Below are 17,572 nucleotides of genomic sequence, written 5' to 3'. Positions count from 1 at the left end.
GTGATTAAAGCTTCTAACTCAGGCACTTGAATGGAATATAATGAAAAGATTATTGCTTCTCAGACATCCAGCAAAGAAGACTTACACTTGTCAATAAGATCCGTGTTGAGCATGCTGTGTTTATCTGTGTAGCGTTTGAATACAAATTTGTTGAGGTCATTGATAGTGGTGTTTTCCAAAGGAGACCTGCCTTGAAGTGATGAGATTTAACTCTTCACACCTAAAATCTGCTCTCATGTGACCTTATTTTTCATCACTTCCAAACTCTTACTTTTGACCTCATCTGAGAAAACTGACTTGCTCTCAGATTCCCATTTTAGAACAATTGCGCATATGGTCTGCCTTCTTTCATCAGCTTCATCACATTCTGTCCCTTCCTTCTTTTAAGCTTTGCTTCTCCCATTTTATCCATAGAGCTATTTATAGACTTAACCAGTGTACTGCTGGCAAATCTTAGTATTTATTGTTTTACGCTTTCCGTTTATGCCATACGTAACTCTTGTATGTATCCTCGGGTAGGTATGTTTGACTCTATCTTTTGCCGAAATTCCAAACTTTGATAGCAAAAGCAGATAGTTATTAACTTTGTGAATTACTCACCTGTTTATTTTCTCTTCTTAATAACAAATTATGTAAACATTGACCGGATAAAAACTGGGAGCATATGCACATACTTGCCACTACTGGAATTTAAGATAAATGAATTATGGAAAAGCGCATTGTCTCTCTTTTGCATAACATGCTTAAAATTTTGCTCAACTATTAGTTTTCTTTGGGAACAGAAGTATAATTGGAAATACCATTCATGACCTAAGTGTTCTGTATTGTGGGGTTAATCTAGTTTGGATTTTTAGACTGGCCTGTGATTGTCAATATCTTTGTAGTTTTCTGGGTGTTTTTGTTCTCCTTTACGCATTCTGCTTCTTTTAAACTATTCATAAACTTAAGATATTGTTATGCACGTGAAATTATTCAGTAAATTTTGGGAATAAATCAGAGTCCATTGAGAGAGAAAACATTCCTAAAGGGCTTGTATTTGCATGCTTTCTTTTTGCCTTCCTGGTTGTGTTGCTTTTGAACTCTAGGATAGTGTTAATAAATTGTCAAGCTGAATTGTCTCATATTTGACTCCCTTTTTGGGAGTTTGCAGGTGGTACTAATGATCTTTCACTCCTTGAACACGTGCAATGAATGCCCTCTTTATTCTCCATTTTAACCTTGAGCTGTGAAACCCCCTCTCAGCTGGGCCCCAGTTCTGCAGGCGTCTGCCTGCCTGGCCTGTTATTACTCCATGAATCATTGCTGGCCTTATTAAACTATTTTGGGCAGCAGCCTTTCCCTTCTCCTCCCGTGAACCATGAAGACTGGAGGAGCTGCAGCGGCATGGCCCAGTGTGGAATTTGAACGTGAAGGAAAGAAGCTTCGCTGGTTTGTCATATAACGTTCTACCCTATTGAACAGTAGGGTGTCTGCCTGCTGAGGCCACACTGTGAAATTTTTCTTTTGTTTTAAAAGTGATCCCAGAAAGGTCATTATTGAAAGTCTAGCATTTAAAATGCTTGAATATAAGGCAGTTGGATCTCTCCCCACTTTTTCCTCCGTTTTCTCTGGCATATCCATAATCCTGGTTTGTGTGTTGGTCTTTCCTTGCTCTTGCATTCTAACCTACATCAGATCCATAGGCCCGCAGCATGAGCCTTGACCGGGAAAGGCAGCACGTACAGTGGATAAGAAGGTGGCTTCCAGGCAGACAAGCCTGCATTCAGATCTCAATGATGGTGAGCAAATGACATTGCCTCTTTAAGGTTAAAATAGGGAAAGTGGACTCAACCTCACAGGATGGTATAAGGATTAAGAGAAGCATCTAAGAACTAGTTAATGGGAAAGCTGACCACTGGTTAGAACTAGTCCGTAGGGGAAGTCCTCTGGCCTTTGTTAAGGAGATAGTATAATTCATGTAGTCTAAGTGTTTCATTTTAAAGATGAGTCACTGAAACCCAAAGCGGTTGTGCCTGCCTGATAACACATAGCTGTACATGGAAGAGTGAGGAGGAGAACCCAGATTTCCAACTCCTAGTCCAGTGGTCCTCCACTGTATCACATCACCTCCCCATATGTGGCTGGCTCCAGGCCACATTTGAACTATTCTCAGCCTTGTTGATGGAGGTATTTATTGTTCATCAGAAAATGCTTTTTCCATATGCTGTTTCATACTTGTCGTTTCCTTATCCCCTTAAAAAAAAAAGACTGACCGTGTATTGGTTGCCTATTGCTGCTATAGCAAACCGTGTTGTCTTAAGCCACAAATTTCATGGCTTAAAACAATGCAAATTTGTTCCCTTACAGTTCTTGAGATCACAGAGTCTAAAATCAAGATGGCAGCTGGGCTATGTTCCTTCTGGAGGTGCTTGTGGAGAATCTACTTCTTTGTTTTCTCCGACGTTTAGAGGCTACCTGCATTCCTTGGCTCATGCTCCCACCTCACGCCTCCTTTTCCATCATCACCTGTCTTCAGATTGCATTCTCCTAACTCTGATCTCCTGCCTCTCTCTTATAAGGACTCTATGATTTCATTGGCCCCACATGGGTAGTCCATGGAGCATCTCCTCATCTCTAGGGCTTTAATTTAATCATATCTGCAAAGTCCCTTTTGCCATATAAGGTAACATTCACTGGTTCCAGGGATGAGGATGTGGCTATATTATGGGGCCATTATTCTACCTATACAGACAGACACCTGCCTTACAACCCAGAATTCCTGAATTATCCTTTTTCACCTCTAGTTCTGAATGTTTCCAAATTAAATCACGTTTATTAGTTGGCTCATAGACATTTTTGCCAGCAAATTACTCTCCTCCCTCCGTGCCGCATAATGGATTCTTGCTTTTGGAATAGTCCTGTTCTAGAAACGGAAGGCACTGACACCTCCTACTCAGACGACTGCTGGTACTTCTCCCAGTTTACCCCGATGTTGAAGAGGCAGTGGTTGGGGAATGGATGTCTGCAACCATTCCTGCAGCTACTTTCTACCTCTGAAAATGTACTTCCTGTGAGACTGTTAAGTAATTTTGGGGATTAAGAAAAATTGTCTTCAGCTTCTACCTCGTGTGTATTTGGGGTTTGGCTTAGGAGAGGGTTGCCTTTCTCTTTTTGGATATAGGTCGTGTTTGAATTATGGTCAGCAGAAATCTAATTGGTGAATCCATTTAATCAGGGGTCCTTCATCTAAACCTCGGCTCCCTAAACCCTGAAAGGTTCCATGTAAGGCCTCCAGGGAGCTCGAACTCTTGTGGCTGTTTAAAGCCATGTGATCATTTTTCTGGAAAGATAGGACTATAACTTTCATTAGATTAAGATGTTGGTGACTGAGGAAAGGTTAATGACTAACTGAATTGATGGCAGGTGGATTATTTTCCATTCCCCCAATATGGAGAAGGCCCTTGGAAGTATACTGCATATATTTTTTAATACGTGATGTGATCTTTTTTTAGCTGCAACTCAACTGCCCCCATTCATAGTGAGGGCGACCTCCCACTGAAGCCCATGGCTCTTGCTGTCAGCAGTAAAAGGTTTATTCTGTTTCTGCTGGCATATTCTGAGATATCTTTAGAACAAGATACGGAAAACCTTTGTTAAATGTAATCTGAATCTTGGATAGGCAATATATAATATATTGGAATATAATATATATAAGGAATCAAGGATAAAAAGCGTTGGGTTTTTTTTTTCCCCATAGCCCCTTGAACACCAGCTGTTTTATTTGCAGATTTTTTTCTTTCAGTACATATTTCTTTGGAACTGAAAACTAATTTCTCTTAGTATTTTGCCTCACATTTCACCCTCACCTTTGATCACTGTTTGCCTTTTCTTCTGACTCCTTAGGTTTCCTCATAAAGAATGCATGAGAGTTTCCTGCCTTATCATTCACTTTGCCCTCACCTGTACTTTACCCTTCCCTTGCCTTATGGGAACCCAAAGGGTGAAGATCGTTTCCATACGTTGCTAGATATATGAGGCTCAACAATAGTAAAGAGTGTGTTGTATGCATAAGGCAAAATAGCAAGTGAAATCAGATTTGCTAACTGAGTCACTCCATGCCATTTAAAGGTTAGGGAGCAAAAACATAAATGACCAAAGGTGATTATTTATGCTTTTTGAATCAGAAGGATTTTTAAAAACAGGTGCAATTTTTGAATTAAGCTCACATGGCTATGGAAGGGAATTCGTTAAAGTTCGCTGATTTGGCAAACCAGTTTTGAAGCACCAGGCAAAGAGGGAGGCTTACATTGGGTGGAATCTCCTTTCTCGATGGATTCTTGTTCCCTTTCTTTTAATGTGTGGTGTATTGGAGAGAATTATTCCTTTGGTATTAAATAGAATATATATGAATTCTCTTTGAAAACAGTGGGACGTTATGTGGAAATAATGCTTAACTATCCTGGAAGGAATACGTTGCTTTTTTTTTTTTTTAAAGGTTGGCACCTGAGCTAACATCTGTTGCCAATCTTTTGTTTTCTTCTTCTTCTCCCCAAAGGCCCCCAGCACATAGTTGCATATTCTAGTTGTAGGTCCTTCTGGTTGTGCTGTGTGGGACACCACCTCAGCATGGCCTGATGAGTGCTGCCATGTCCACACCCGGGATCTGAACCGGGGAAACCCTGGGGTGCTGAAGCGGAGCGTGCGAACTTAACCACTCAGCCACGGGGCCGGCCCCAGGAATGTGTTGCTTTTGACAAAACTCATTTATGTTCGTTTTTATTTGGAACAAGAATTTAAGTCTCATTTGGCCTGACTTAACCATTTCATTTTATTTTATTTGAGGAAGATTAGCCCTGAGCTAACTACTGCCAATCCTCCTCTTTTTGTTGAGGAACACTGGCCCTGAGCTCACTTCTGTGCCCATCTTCCTCTACTTTATATGTGGGATGCCTACCACAGCATGGTGTGCCAAGCGGTGCCATGTCTGCACCTGGGATCCGGACTGGTGAACCCTGGGCCACCGAGAAGCAGAACGTGCGAACTTAACCTCTGCGCCACCGGGCTGGCCCCTAACTTAACCATTTTATAGATAGGAAAAAAATGAGGTCAGGATTGGTGGTCTTTACAGCATTATGCAATTATTTTAGGGACAAAGTTGGTGACAAAATTCAAGACTCCAGCCTCTGACCCCGTGATCTTTCATTTATACCATATTGTCTGTGTTCTATAGAAAGAGGAAAAGGTTGAATGTTGAAAGAAACAGATTTCATTCTTTGTAAATTAAACCACAGTAAGGTCTACCTACACACTCACCAGCATGGTTAAAATTTAAAAGACTGACAATGCCAAGTGTTGACTAGGATATGAAACAACTAGAGCTGTCAGGCGTGGCTAGTGGGAGGATAAAAAGGCATAGTCATTTGGAGAGCAGTTTGGCAGTTTCCAACATTAAACACACTCACCCTATGGCCTAACAGCTCTGCTCCCGTGCATTTACCCAAGAGAAAGGCCTATATATGAGTCTTCATGGCAGCTTTATTATAACAACTAAAAGCTGGAAACAGCTCATGTGTTCATCAACTGGTAAACAGATAAATTGTGGTATATTTATACAATGGAATACTACTCAGCAGTGAAAAGGAAGAAACTGCTGATATGAGCAACAGTGTGGCTCCAACTCAAAAACATTGTGTTGAGCGAAAGAAGCAGACACAAAAGAGCATATGCTGCCTGATTCCATTTATACAAAGTCCTGGAACAGACAAAACTAAGTGATAGTGATAGAAATTAGAGAGGTGAGTGTGGGAGTTGACTCCAAAAGGACGTGAGGGAATTGTTCTCGCTGTTGTCTGAGGTGGTGGTTACATAGGCATATACATTTGTCCAAACTCATCAAAGTGTACACTTAAAAGGGATGCATTTTATTGTATATAAATTACACCTTTTCAATAAAGTGATTTAAAAATAATAAGAGAGAAGAAATGAGAAGTTAAGGTGTTAAATAGCAAAGCACAGTTGATATAAAGCATAAAATATTTTTACCATGCTATTGAACTTTCTTTCATACCATTTTCTCTCTCAAAATTGTGGTCCTTCTGTTACTGTCCCCTTACCACTTGTCTAAGAACACAGATATAACTGCTGTCAAGTGTACCATTGTGGAAAAAAATGATCAGTCTGCCCATGCACATTTCCATGAGCAAGTTTCTTCTGTGCTGGAGACTTTGCCAATTGAAGCACTAATCTGGGGAATCATTTTGAGCTTCAGTTATTAATTCTCCTTTAGTTACCAAAATTTTACCAGCATGACTATCTATGCAAATAAAATAATACACAGAGAAAAGCCAAGTGCTTTTCTGTTCTCTAGGAGGAAGTTTAGAGGATTTGTAGACTGAGTAGGTTGAATTTATAGCCATAGTCTCTGCTGAATAATCTAAAAATAAAAACGTTGGCATCACAGTTGGTGCTTGAGTCATATTTTAAATCCTGTAAGCCTGTAGCTTAGCAAAATGCTATTCAGAAAACTCTCAACTGCATATACAATGTATCTTTGTCTTGCCAACTCCCCTTCTAGCTTCTTTCAAAAATTTTTTTTCAGCAATGTCTAAGACTAGAATTGAAGTCATATGAGTCCCCTAGGAATGAGTTCTAGACAAAAGAGGAAAGCAGCATTACTTCTAAATGAGACAAGAATTCCCAAGAACTTTCTCTCTGCTGTGCTTGAGGATTAAGTAACTCTTAGAACCCAAGACACCTTATAAAGAATCTAATTGAATAAAAATTAGTGATTATATTCATTCAAGTTTTCTTTTGCTCAACTAAAACAAAATAATGCCACCAGTATTCCTTGTTACGGTTTTGGCTATGCTGGTTCCACATGGGTGCATTTATTATTTCATTCACCAAAAATTTATTGAGTACTTATCATATGATAGGTATTTTGCAAGGCAGTAGGATATAAAGATGAAAAAGAACAGTGTCCTCCAGGAGCTTGTAATTCAGTAAGGAAACAACATGCAAACAAATATTTTTATTGTAATAAATACAGTTGCTAGAGTAAGGTATGAGCAAGGGCAACCTGGTGTGTGCCAACGTGGGAATGTGAAGTCCATCTGGTCTAATGTGGAGTTTAAGTCCAGTATTTCCTTATTGATTATCTGGATGATCTATCCATTGATGAAAATGGGATATTAAAGTCGCCTACTATTATTGTGTTGCTGTGTATTTCTCCCTTTAGGTCTGTTAATATTTGCTTTATATATTTAGGTGCTTCTATGTTGGGTGCATAAATATTTATAAAATGTTATATCCTCTTGTTGGATTGACCTCTTTATCATTATATAGTGTCCTTCTCTTGTGTCTTAGTGCAGTCTTTGTCGTAAAGTCTATTTTGTCTGATATAAGTGTAGCTACCCCAGCTTTCTTTTGGTTTCCATTTGCATGGAATATCTTTTTCCATCCCTTCACTTTCAGTCTGTGTCCTTTCATCCGAAGTGAGTTTCTTGTAGGCAGCATATAGATGGGTGTCTTTTTTTATCCATTCAGACACTCTGTGTGTTTTGGTTGGAGAATTTAGTCCATTTACATTTAAAGTAGTTATTGATAAGTATGTACTTACTGCTGTTTTGTTAATTGTTTTCTGGCTGTTTTGTAATTCTTCTGTTCATTTCTTCTCTTCTTTCTTCCTTTGTGATTTGATGCTTTTCTCTAGTGGTCTGCTTAGGGTCTTATCTCTTTATCTTTTGTGTATCTGGGAATGTTAGGGAGGAGTGGACAGAAAGCCTCCTTTGAGCTAACAACCCGGACGATGGCGACTCTGCCATTCTCATAATGGGGGTGGGGGTGGCTGCTCCAAATGCTCAGAGACAGTTTGTGGAGAAGTGCAAGTGGATTGGTGTTGCTGGAAGGTGAAGTGTGAGGTAGATAGTTATAGGAACTGAGGATTGTGTGTAGTACAGAAGACTTGAGACTTCCTCTTATAAGTCAGTAGTCCTCAATCCTGTGCATTTTAATGATCTGGAAAGCGTTTTAAAAAACCATTCATACCTAAATTCTAGGACTGTTGAATTGGAGTCTTTAGGAAGAGGACCTGAGTATGTATTTTTCTTTAAAATGTCCATGTATGACTTTGATTTGCAGCCAGATTACCTATTATTTGTAGGTAATGAGTATCCACTGAAGAAGTTTAAACAGAGGCATGACATAACCTGACATGTTCAAACAGAAAACTGGAGAGCTTTTTATGAACTGTTGTAGCTGCAAATAGGTCACTATCATTTTCCTCAATTCAGAATACCTAGGGAGTAATTGTTGTAGACATAAAGAGATAATAGGTTCTAGTTACCACTGCAGACCAAGCCCTCTTTTAGGAGCCCACCTAGTAATTGTGTCTGCTTCTTCACCACACCAGCGTGAAACTGAAGGCTGATAAGGTTTCACTCTCTATAGCTATTTAAGGATCTTTTCTTTTTTTTTCCTGGTGAGGAAGATTGACCCTGAGCTAACATCTGTTGCCAATCCTCCTCTTTTTTTTTTTTTTGTTTTTTTCCCCAAAGCCCCGGTACATAGTTGTATATTGTAGTTGTCCTTCTGGTTCTTCTATGTGGGAGGCCCCCTCAGCATGGCTGGACAAGTGGTGTGTAGGTCTGTGCCTGGGATCTGAACATGCAAACCTCAGGCTGCCAAAGTGGAGTGCATGAACCTAACCACTATGCCACTGGACCGGCCCCTAAGGATCATTTTAATGCAATGAAATGAGCTTTTTATCTTTCTAACTCCAGGTGCACCATCCTGTCTTAAAAGTGATCCTTGGAAACCAAAACAGCTATTCTACTCAGCCTTTTCCATGTCACAAATATGGATGAAATAATGGCTGTGGCGTTAGACATGTCAAACCAGCTAGCTCTCTGAACTCTAACCACATTAAAGTGTAAGGGAGGGAGCCTGATTTAAACACAGCTTTAGCAGAACCCACCTCTGGTCCTGCTTTTCTCCTCTCCATGTAACCCAGTGATGCTGTTCGCTACAAACAGTGATAGAGAAAGGCAATGAAATGTTCCCAACCGAATGGGAGCCACTGAATGTATTTTTAACCCTGAGAAGCTCGAGAATGCTCTTGTGGGCAAAGATTTCTTCCGTAGGAATTTAACTTGGAAGGAGAACCATCTTTGTAGCACTCATTTGAGACATTTTAGTAGTACTTCAAACTGGCGTGCCTACTGGCCACTTGGAAGGAAGAAAGATTTTGTTGTTAGGTGGGAGGCCCAGCAAGGAAAGATGTGGAAACTGTCTTGGGTCTTTGAGTATTTGGGCTGGAATTGGGATATTTTTTCTATTCTCAAAAGGGCATCTGACCACATATTACTAAAGATGGGCATCCTTCCTACTGTTCCAAGGCCCAGACAACAAATCACAATGCCAGTTAAGTATACCGACCTTATCACCCTCCATCTACACGTGCTTCTGGGGTTTGTGTTGAGAGGAGTAACTGAGGGGACTTCGTTATTATATCTATAGGTCAGTGAAGAGCCTATGAGGGTAATTTCTGTTTCAGCTGTTGGCTCCTGTGCTCATATGTGTGGTATTTAAAACGCTGAACTCTGTGGTCATGCCACTTAGTAATCTTTAGAATGATAATTGTATGTATAGGTCCACTCTGTTCTGAGGTTATAAAGACCTGAGGACGTGTATAAAAACGGTAAGTTGCTATGCCTCCTCCCTTGTCCCCTTTGCATATACATATGCAGGCCCATAAAAAAGAAATGAAAAAGAGGACACTAATAACAGCTATATATAGCTGATTTGTATTACTACTAAAGAAGGGAAAACAACCAACCAACCTGAGCCAGGACAAATCTGAATCCTGGGCAGAACTTTGAGATGCGCAGCTGTAGACCCAAATATCCTGGGAGAAAGGGGATCTTCTTGGACAAGGAACAGCCTTCTGATGAGCATCAGGTTGGTGAGCCACTCACTTAGGCCTTGGAGCAGCTGATTAAGCTGGAGGTCAGTGACATCATCACAACATTTAAAGATGGAATTGGCTGCTTCAGAAAGTAATAAGTTGCCCATCAGAGTATCTGCACCAGTTAAACCCCGTCTGATATGAGGTGGGCAGGCACTGAGGAAATGTTTAGTAAATAAATGTCAGCATAACGATATTGGCAAGAAGCTTAATGAGGTGACCTTGGTTCTTCGAGTTGGTGATTCTCTGTAAGAATCCATAGTGGGTACCACTAGTAATAGGAAAATGGTGACTTGAGGAAAACAAGTACAGAAGTATGAGGGGATAGACTCTCACTCCTTTTTTCCCCCCTCCTTTTATTTTAAGTGATTAAATATATCATCTTGAATATATTCTCATTATAAAAATTTTGAAAATAAAGAAAATTAATAAGAAACAGAGGGGAAAACCCCCTTTGATATGCCATCCAAATGTAGCCCTGTCATCTCTTTGGGTGTTACCTGTGACCTTTTTTTCATTATACATTTTTACGCAGTTCTATGCACTTTTTTATTTATTAGCATTTTTCTTTTAACATGAACAATTTCCATGTTATATTCTTCATAAAATATTTGTAGAGGCAATATTATTCATGGTATGTGATAATATATCTAGTCTTAATGTGCTGAACTTTTCCTCTGCTGTTGGGCATTAAGGTTGTATCTACTTTTTCCCTATTACAAATATTCAATAAAAGGGTAAGAATATTTTATAACATTTTGGTGATAGTTGCTAAATAGGTTTTCCAAATATTTTTACTTATTTATATTATTAGCAATATGTGTCAAAATTTGCCAGTCTTTCCTTTCATTGGCTATGGATGTTTAAAATTACTTGCTAAATTTCATACGTGGAAAGTAGTATCTGAAAGTGGATCAGGTAAAAGAGGATTTCATTGGACCCATGCAGGGCTGGCTCACAGAGCCCCAGGGCAGGAAGCAGGAAGCCCGGCTGGAACGTGGCAGGCCCTCAAACATGGCAGAAATCCATCAAGTCCTCCCTTCTCCCCACCAGGTCGCCCACCCTCCTTGGCCTCTCCATCTGATTTGTCTCTCTTTGTGTGGCTGTTGCTTTGCCTCTGGCTCTGTCTCATTGCATGTGTGTGTTGTCTGTCTGTCTTTCTGTGTGTCTCACTCTGCGTTTCTCTGTGTCTCTGGTCTGCCTGTCCTTCTTTGTCTGTCTTTCAGTCCCTCTCTCTGTCTGCTTCCCTGCCATCCTATTCACTCTTCTCTGATTTCCCTGCATAGGGTTAAAAATAGGTCCCCCGGCAGTTCCGCTTGCCTTCTAAGTTCAGTGCTTATCAGAGTCTGCCTTGGTTTCTGTGTCTACCTTCCTGATTCTTCACAAAGGGAATTTGATTTGCTCAGCTTGGTCAGTGCAGTGGCTACCCTTGGTTTTGGTCACCCCAGTGGTCAAGGAAGGGCAGGGCCCAGGACAGGCTGGTTCTCAGTGAGGAGGGCGCTGAGGAGAGGAGCCCCTCTTATGGGTGCCTATAGTAAGACTGTGTGTGGTCCTGACCCCCAAGTCGTGATGAGCTCCACTCTGCGAAGATAGTTGAGTAAGTGTGCCTTGCGTTTTTGGGGGGTCTATTCAACCAAGAAGTGAGATTAGTGAACACCCTCTCTTGATAGGTCATCTGTCAGAATTGATGGAAACTGTCTTCTCGGATTAGATTTGCTGTCCCTAGAGTGAAGAAGAATTTGCTTGATTGGTCCCATCTCTGATACTGTGTGTGTAGGGAGGGGGGCCATACTGTGGAGTAGCTCTGATGGTCATACTTACAGGTTTTCTTTTTCTTTTTTTCTTCTCCTAAAACCGTAACTCAACCCTGCCCTTTTTTTTGCCCCTTTCCTCTATTGACCCTAAGGTAATAAGCTAACTTTGTGTTCAGAATTAACCCTGTGGTTTTCCATAAGGAGGCTGATCTATCACTTTCACCAAGAAGCTTCTAGGTCAGTGGGAATGTGGCAGGTTGTTGAGGGGGATCCTGGGTGGGCAGAGATCCTTGACCTGGAAACCTAAAGCAGGACTGGGGGATTAGGCACAAATAGCAGGGTTGACAGCAAGGCTGTGAGTCAGAACCAGGTGGTCAGGCCAGAATGAGGTCAGACTGAGGACCGGGGGCTGAGCTGGCATCTCAGTGTAAGCCAGAGGAGAGCCGGCAGATGGGACAAGGAGACGGTGGGTGGGAGCAGGGCTAGGGAGAGTGGGCTGAGTTATTACACACTTTCCAACTCGCATTTGGGGTTTATTGTAATGACGAATCACGTAATGCATTCTATTTATTTAATTGTTTAATGAGCAATACATGTTTGTGAGACCATATTCTAAAGACACCAAGGTATGCACTGAAAACTTAATTTCCCTCCCATGCTTGTCACTCCACCACACAATTCCCTGGTTGAGAATAGTTCCCTGGTTGAGGAAATCGAGGCACAAAGAGGCAGATTGCTCAAGGTCACACTGTGGCAAGGGCAAGCCTGCATTTCTACCACCCAGATTAGTGCTGTCCCTGGCCCACCTCACTGCTCCCCATTGGGACTCTTCATAACACAGTCCAGACATTGTGGATAGTTGTTATTATTTTTTTAACCATGTATTTTCTATTTCTCACCTAAATGATATCTTTTCTGAGGCCAGGACAATTCCCTTAGTCCCTATCAGTATACTTAAGTTATTCTAGGGTATTTTGGAAATAGATTACATCCACAATACTAATGATGTTAAAGGTACAGAGATTCCACAAATGTGTTTGAGTTACCTGCTAAGTATAGCCCCTGTGCTGGGTGTAGGACATAATGGTGATGAAACATGGACTCTGCATTGACCATAAGAGACAATGAGAAGTTGCTGAAAGCCATGACTTTCATGTATCTTTCCTACAAAATATATTTTTTAAAAATCCAGCAATTTGACTTTCTGTATGAATGTTGTACTTGAACAAAAAGTTTTTAAAAAAATCTTGTAATGTGCACTCTGGTTTGCTTTCATTTCCAGATAAGCAGACATTTACTGAAGTTAGAACTTTGGGAGAATAGCAAAAAGCCACAGACCCTCCCAGCCTTAGAGATCCCTTGTGAAGGCTTTATATGTCTGAACGGGAGTGGGGTGGATTCCCACCGTGGACCGTGGCCTGTATTTGCTCACCAGTGTAGGACACCTGGGGAATGATGGGACCAGAGAGTGGGCACCCTATTTCCCGATGCTGCAGCTGGGGTGCTGCCACTACTGAGCTACGTTCTGGAGTTGGACTTGTGAGGCATTTTTCCTCATAAGAAGTGCCATCAGCTCTGCTTGCGGGGCATTGCATTGATCTCTCTGGTTTCACTTGGGTACGTGACCACAAGCTAACAAATTTCTATGAAAAATGTGTTTCGAGTTTCAAACAGCTGATTTATAATTACCTTTGGGAACATAACCTCGCAAAAGCTGGAATTATCTGTGCTTGCTCTATTCATCTTGCTTTCTTAACTACAGACAGTGGATTTCAGGCTTTTCATCAGCTTGGGTTGTTCTTCTGACTAGTGATGGATTGGCTTGTGTGAATATGTGTGTACATATATGTATCTATTTTAACCTACATGTCGGTATTTCTGAGAATTAGGGTTGTAGCAACTTTCGTGTTTTTTTAATGTGGGTCTGAGTCATTGCTAAATGTAAAGCAAGCATACAGATCATAGATCAAGCAACTGTTTCAAAGCTTGAAGGTCATTTTAACGTCACATCCAGATTTGGCTTAGTCATTTTGTAAGGGTTTTAATTAGATCCCTGATTGCTGGTAAATAGGCCCTCCGTGATGTAAGCTGGGACTGCCTACCAGGATAGAACAAAGCCTTCGAGATCTTGGAGGACCGCATGTTTCATTTCTGCATATGACTGTCAGCAGCTTCTCAAATGACGAGTCTCCATGATCTATTTGTGAGTTCTAGGATGACTAGCGTGGCAGCCAGGGTCGACAAGTCTTATCACAATTTGTATTGGTGTTTCCATGTGTTGAAGTTGACTTTGACCTTTGACTTTTGTATGTCGTTATTTCCTTTCTGTGAGTTCACTAGAACAGATAGATTTGGAAGGCTTTATATGGACTGATCTGAAATTACAGGCTCCCGTGTCAGTATTTTTTGGTCATTTGTTTTCAGTTGAGTACACTATTTTAAGCAGTCATGCTGGAGTTCTCAAGACTTTCCTACTGCAGTTTCTTCATCTCTTTCAGAGCACAGAATAGTTCTTTTTTGAATCTTGGGACTAGACACTAATGTCATATATCTGACTCAACAAAGGAGGATTTACCTTAATGCCAGTGGTTTTTGTGGGAGAAGATGAATAACTGTATATCTGATTCTATTTGATTCAAAGATTATTTTTAGGAAAGCAGGATTTTTTATTGATCTATAATTCACGTACCACAGAATTTACCCTTTTAGAGTATATGTCAGTGATTTTTTTTAGTACATTCAAAAAATTGTACAGCCATCACCACTATCTAATTCCAGTACATTTCCATCATCCCAAAAAGAAATCCCATACTTCCCCATTTCTCCTTACCTCTAGGCCCTGACAAACAGTAATCTACTTTCTGTCTCTATGGATTTGCTCATTCCAGACATTTCATATAAATGGAATCATACAATATGTGGCTTTATCTCTCTTCCTTCACTTGGCATAATGTTTTCAAGGTTCATCCACATTGTAGCATGACTCAATATTTTACCCCTTTTTATAGCTGGATAAGATTCCACTGTATGGTCTCTTAGTCATTTTGTGCTGCTGTAACAAATTACCATAGACTGGATGGCTTAGACAACAAGCAGTTATTTCTTATAGTTCTGGAGACTGGGAACTCTAAGAGCAAGGTGCTGGCAGATCCATTTTCTGGTGAGAGCCCACTTCCTTGTTTGTAGATAGCCATCTTCTTGCATCCTCACATGGCTGAGAGCAGAGAGAGGAAGCAAGCTTTCTTTTATAAGGGCGCTAATCCCGTTCATGAGGGCTCCACCCTCATGACCTAATTACCTCCCAGTGGCCCCACCTCCAAATACCATCACATTGGGACTTAGGCTTCAATATGCAAATTTGGGGATGGACAAACATTCAGTCCCTAGCATATGGATATTCTTTTTGTTTGTCTATTCATCATTTGATAGACATTTGGGCTTTTCACTCTTTGACTATTGTGAATTATGCTGCAGTGAACATTCTTGTGTGCAAGTTTTTGGGTAGACATATGTTTTCAAGTCTCTTGGGTATATACCTAGGAGTGGAATTGCTGCCTCATAGGGTAACTATGTTTAACATTTTGAAGAACTGCCAGACTGTTTTCCAAAGTTTTACATTCCCACCAAAGTGAATCAGGGTTTCAATTTCTCCACATGCTTGCCAGCACTTGTTATTGGCTGCCTGTTTTTTGTTTCTTTGTTATTATAGCCATCCTAGGGGATGTGAAGTGGTATCTTTTTGTAGTTTTAATCTTTATTTCTTTCATGGCTAATGATGAGCATTTTTTCATGTTCTTATTGACCATTTGTTTGTCTTTTTTGGAGAAATGTCTTCAGGTTCTTTGCTTGTTTAAAAAATTGGGTTATTTGTTTTTTCATTGTTGAGTTGTAAGAGTTCTTTTTATATTCTGGATCTGAGACCCATATCAGATATATGATCTACAAATACTTTCTTCCATTCTTGGGTTATCTTTTCATTTTCTTGATGTTGTCCTTTGAAGCATAAAAGTGTTTAATTTTAATGAAGTCCAATTTATAACTTTTTTCTTCTATTGCTTTTGTTTTAGGTGTTGTATATAAGAAACCACGACCTAATCCAAGGGCAGAAAAATTTACCCCTCTGTTTTCTTTTAACAGTAAAGTTTTAGCTCTTACATTTAGGTCTTTGGTCCATTTCGAGTGAATATTTGTATGTGGCATGAAGTAGGGGTCCAACTTCATCCTTTTGCATGTGAATCTACACTTGTCTCAGTCCCATTTGTTGGAAAGATTCTTCTTTCCCTATTAAATTGTCTTGGCACCTTTGTCAAAATGAATTGACCATAAAAATGAGAGTTTAATTTCTGCATTCTCAGTTTTCTTCCGTTTATCAATATGTCTTTCTTTATGCCCGTACAGACTGTCGTGATTCCGGTGGCTTTGTGTAGTAAGTTTTGAAATTAGGAAAGGGGAGTCCTACAAATTTGTGAAGGTTATTTTTTGATGTGATGTTGATATCTCCTCTTCTACTCCACATACTTTGAGATATCTTTTCTCGGCCATCATAAAGTCATGTTAGAAATGTTATTTTGAAGCGGCTATGAATTCAGTTTCAGGTCTAACCTCGCTATTCTTGTGAAAAAGGTATCAATTTGAATCAGTCATGTTACAAAAGTTTGACCACTAGCTCTGTCTCAGTTTCTTAACTGTAAAACAAAGCTTAAAACCCAAGTCAAAGGATAATTCTAAGAATTAAATAATGTGACATATGTAAAAGCATCTAGCATGGTGCCTAGGAAATGATAGATACAAAATAAATATCTGTTGCTTTTCCCATACCCTTCTCATGGATTCAAGAACTTTCCTTGTACCTTGTATGATGGTTCTGAATTCTTCCTTAAAGTGAGCCTTCTTCCACTTAGAAACTGTTTTCCCTAAAGTCATCATATGGATTGGTATTACTGGATTTTCTAGTCTCTTCTGTGGTATTGTGTGTAGTGTAATGTTTCAACTTCGTTCACTGCTTTATCTCAAGTGTCAAGAATTGTGCCTGACCAATAGTAAGTGCTCAGTAAACATTTGTGAATTGAATCCCAAGTAAACTCTTGTATGACCCCATTTTCTTGTTTGCTTGGGTAAATATAGTGCACATTGCTTGGAGATACATTTTTAAGTAAGGCTGCACAACAGTTATGTGAGTATTTAATTTCTGAGACATTTTCCACAAGGTTTTTTGGAACAGTTTGTTCAGTTAACTTGAGAGTGCCTCTCCCTGGAGTGGTACTTACTTCTTTCCTCCAAATGGTCTTCTACTTCTCCTTCAGATGTTTCCTCTTCAGGGTAATTTCAGACTGAAATAGAAAGGATTGAGTCTGACTAGTCAACTTTAGAAAGCAGAGGGGAAGAGAGGTGGGAAAGTTGGGTTTAGGGGAAGATATGTGATAAAGAGAGACCAGGGAGGGACTTTTAGGTCAAATAGGGGAGCAGGTTCGCAGTCTCTGAACATTGCTTATGGTTTTTATGTGATAGTTGTGGTTTCTCATGACTCTCTCAACCTCTCCAGTCTAGACATGAAACTATAAGCTAAGAGCATACAAGTGTTATTACTGGCTGTTGTGAGCCTGATTCGTAACCTAGAAATGGTGCCTGTGCATGGTAAGCTGTTTTATCTGCGTGACCGATAAACCACCCGTTAAAGGTGAGAGTTCAAATCATTTCATGGACTCATAGGATAAGTGAGCTTTAAAGCTAGAAAGGACTGTCAAGCTGAAGTAATCAAAAGAATAGATTCCATGGTCAGATAGGTTGGAATGGATTCAACAAAGTTAGCACATTTGGCTTTGGTTGATGTTTGTTTAACTGCAGCACCTCTCAGAGCCTTTAACCTGCCAGTATA

The 17,572-nt window shown here is 40.1% G+C and overlaps 1 protein-coding gene across 29 annotated transcripts in view; it reads left to right on the top strand.

Annotated features, from left to right (window-relative positions):
- OSBPL3 (oxysterol binding protein like 3) overlaps positions 1 to 17,572 on the top strand; it is a 178,128-nt gene that overhangs the window by 52,910 nt on the left and 107,646 nt on the right. For 4 of the 29 annotated variants that reach the window (XM_070265741.1, XM_070265731.1, XM_070265736.1 and 1 more), the window contains exon 1: positions 11,325 to 11,540. The exons of 21 other annotated variants lie outside the window; for them this stretch is intronic. The gene's annotated coding sequence lies outside the window, so the exon portion shown is untranslated. Of the gene's footprint in view, positions 1 to 11,324; positions 11,541 to 17,572 lie in introns of those variants that run through there. 4 more of the 29 variants (XM_070265744.1, XM_070265749.1, XM_070265746.1 and 1 more) reach the window with 4 other exon arrangements.

This window comes from Equus caballus, chromosome 4 (genome assembly GCF_041296265.1).
Source record: "Equus caballus isolate H_3958 breed thoroughbred chromosome 4, TB-T2T, whole genome shotgun sequence".
In the NCBI taxonomy this organism is placed as follows: Eukaryota; Metazoa; Chordata; class Mammalia; order Perissodactyla; family Equidae; genus Equus; species Equus caballus.
Note: the sequence above shows the minus strand (reverse complement) of the source record. Positions and strands in the feature narration are given on the sequence as shown.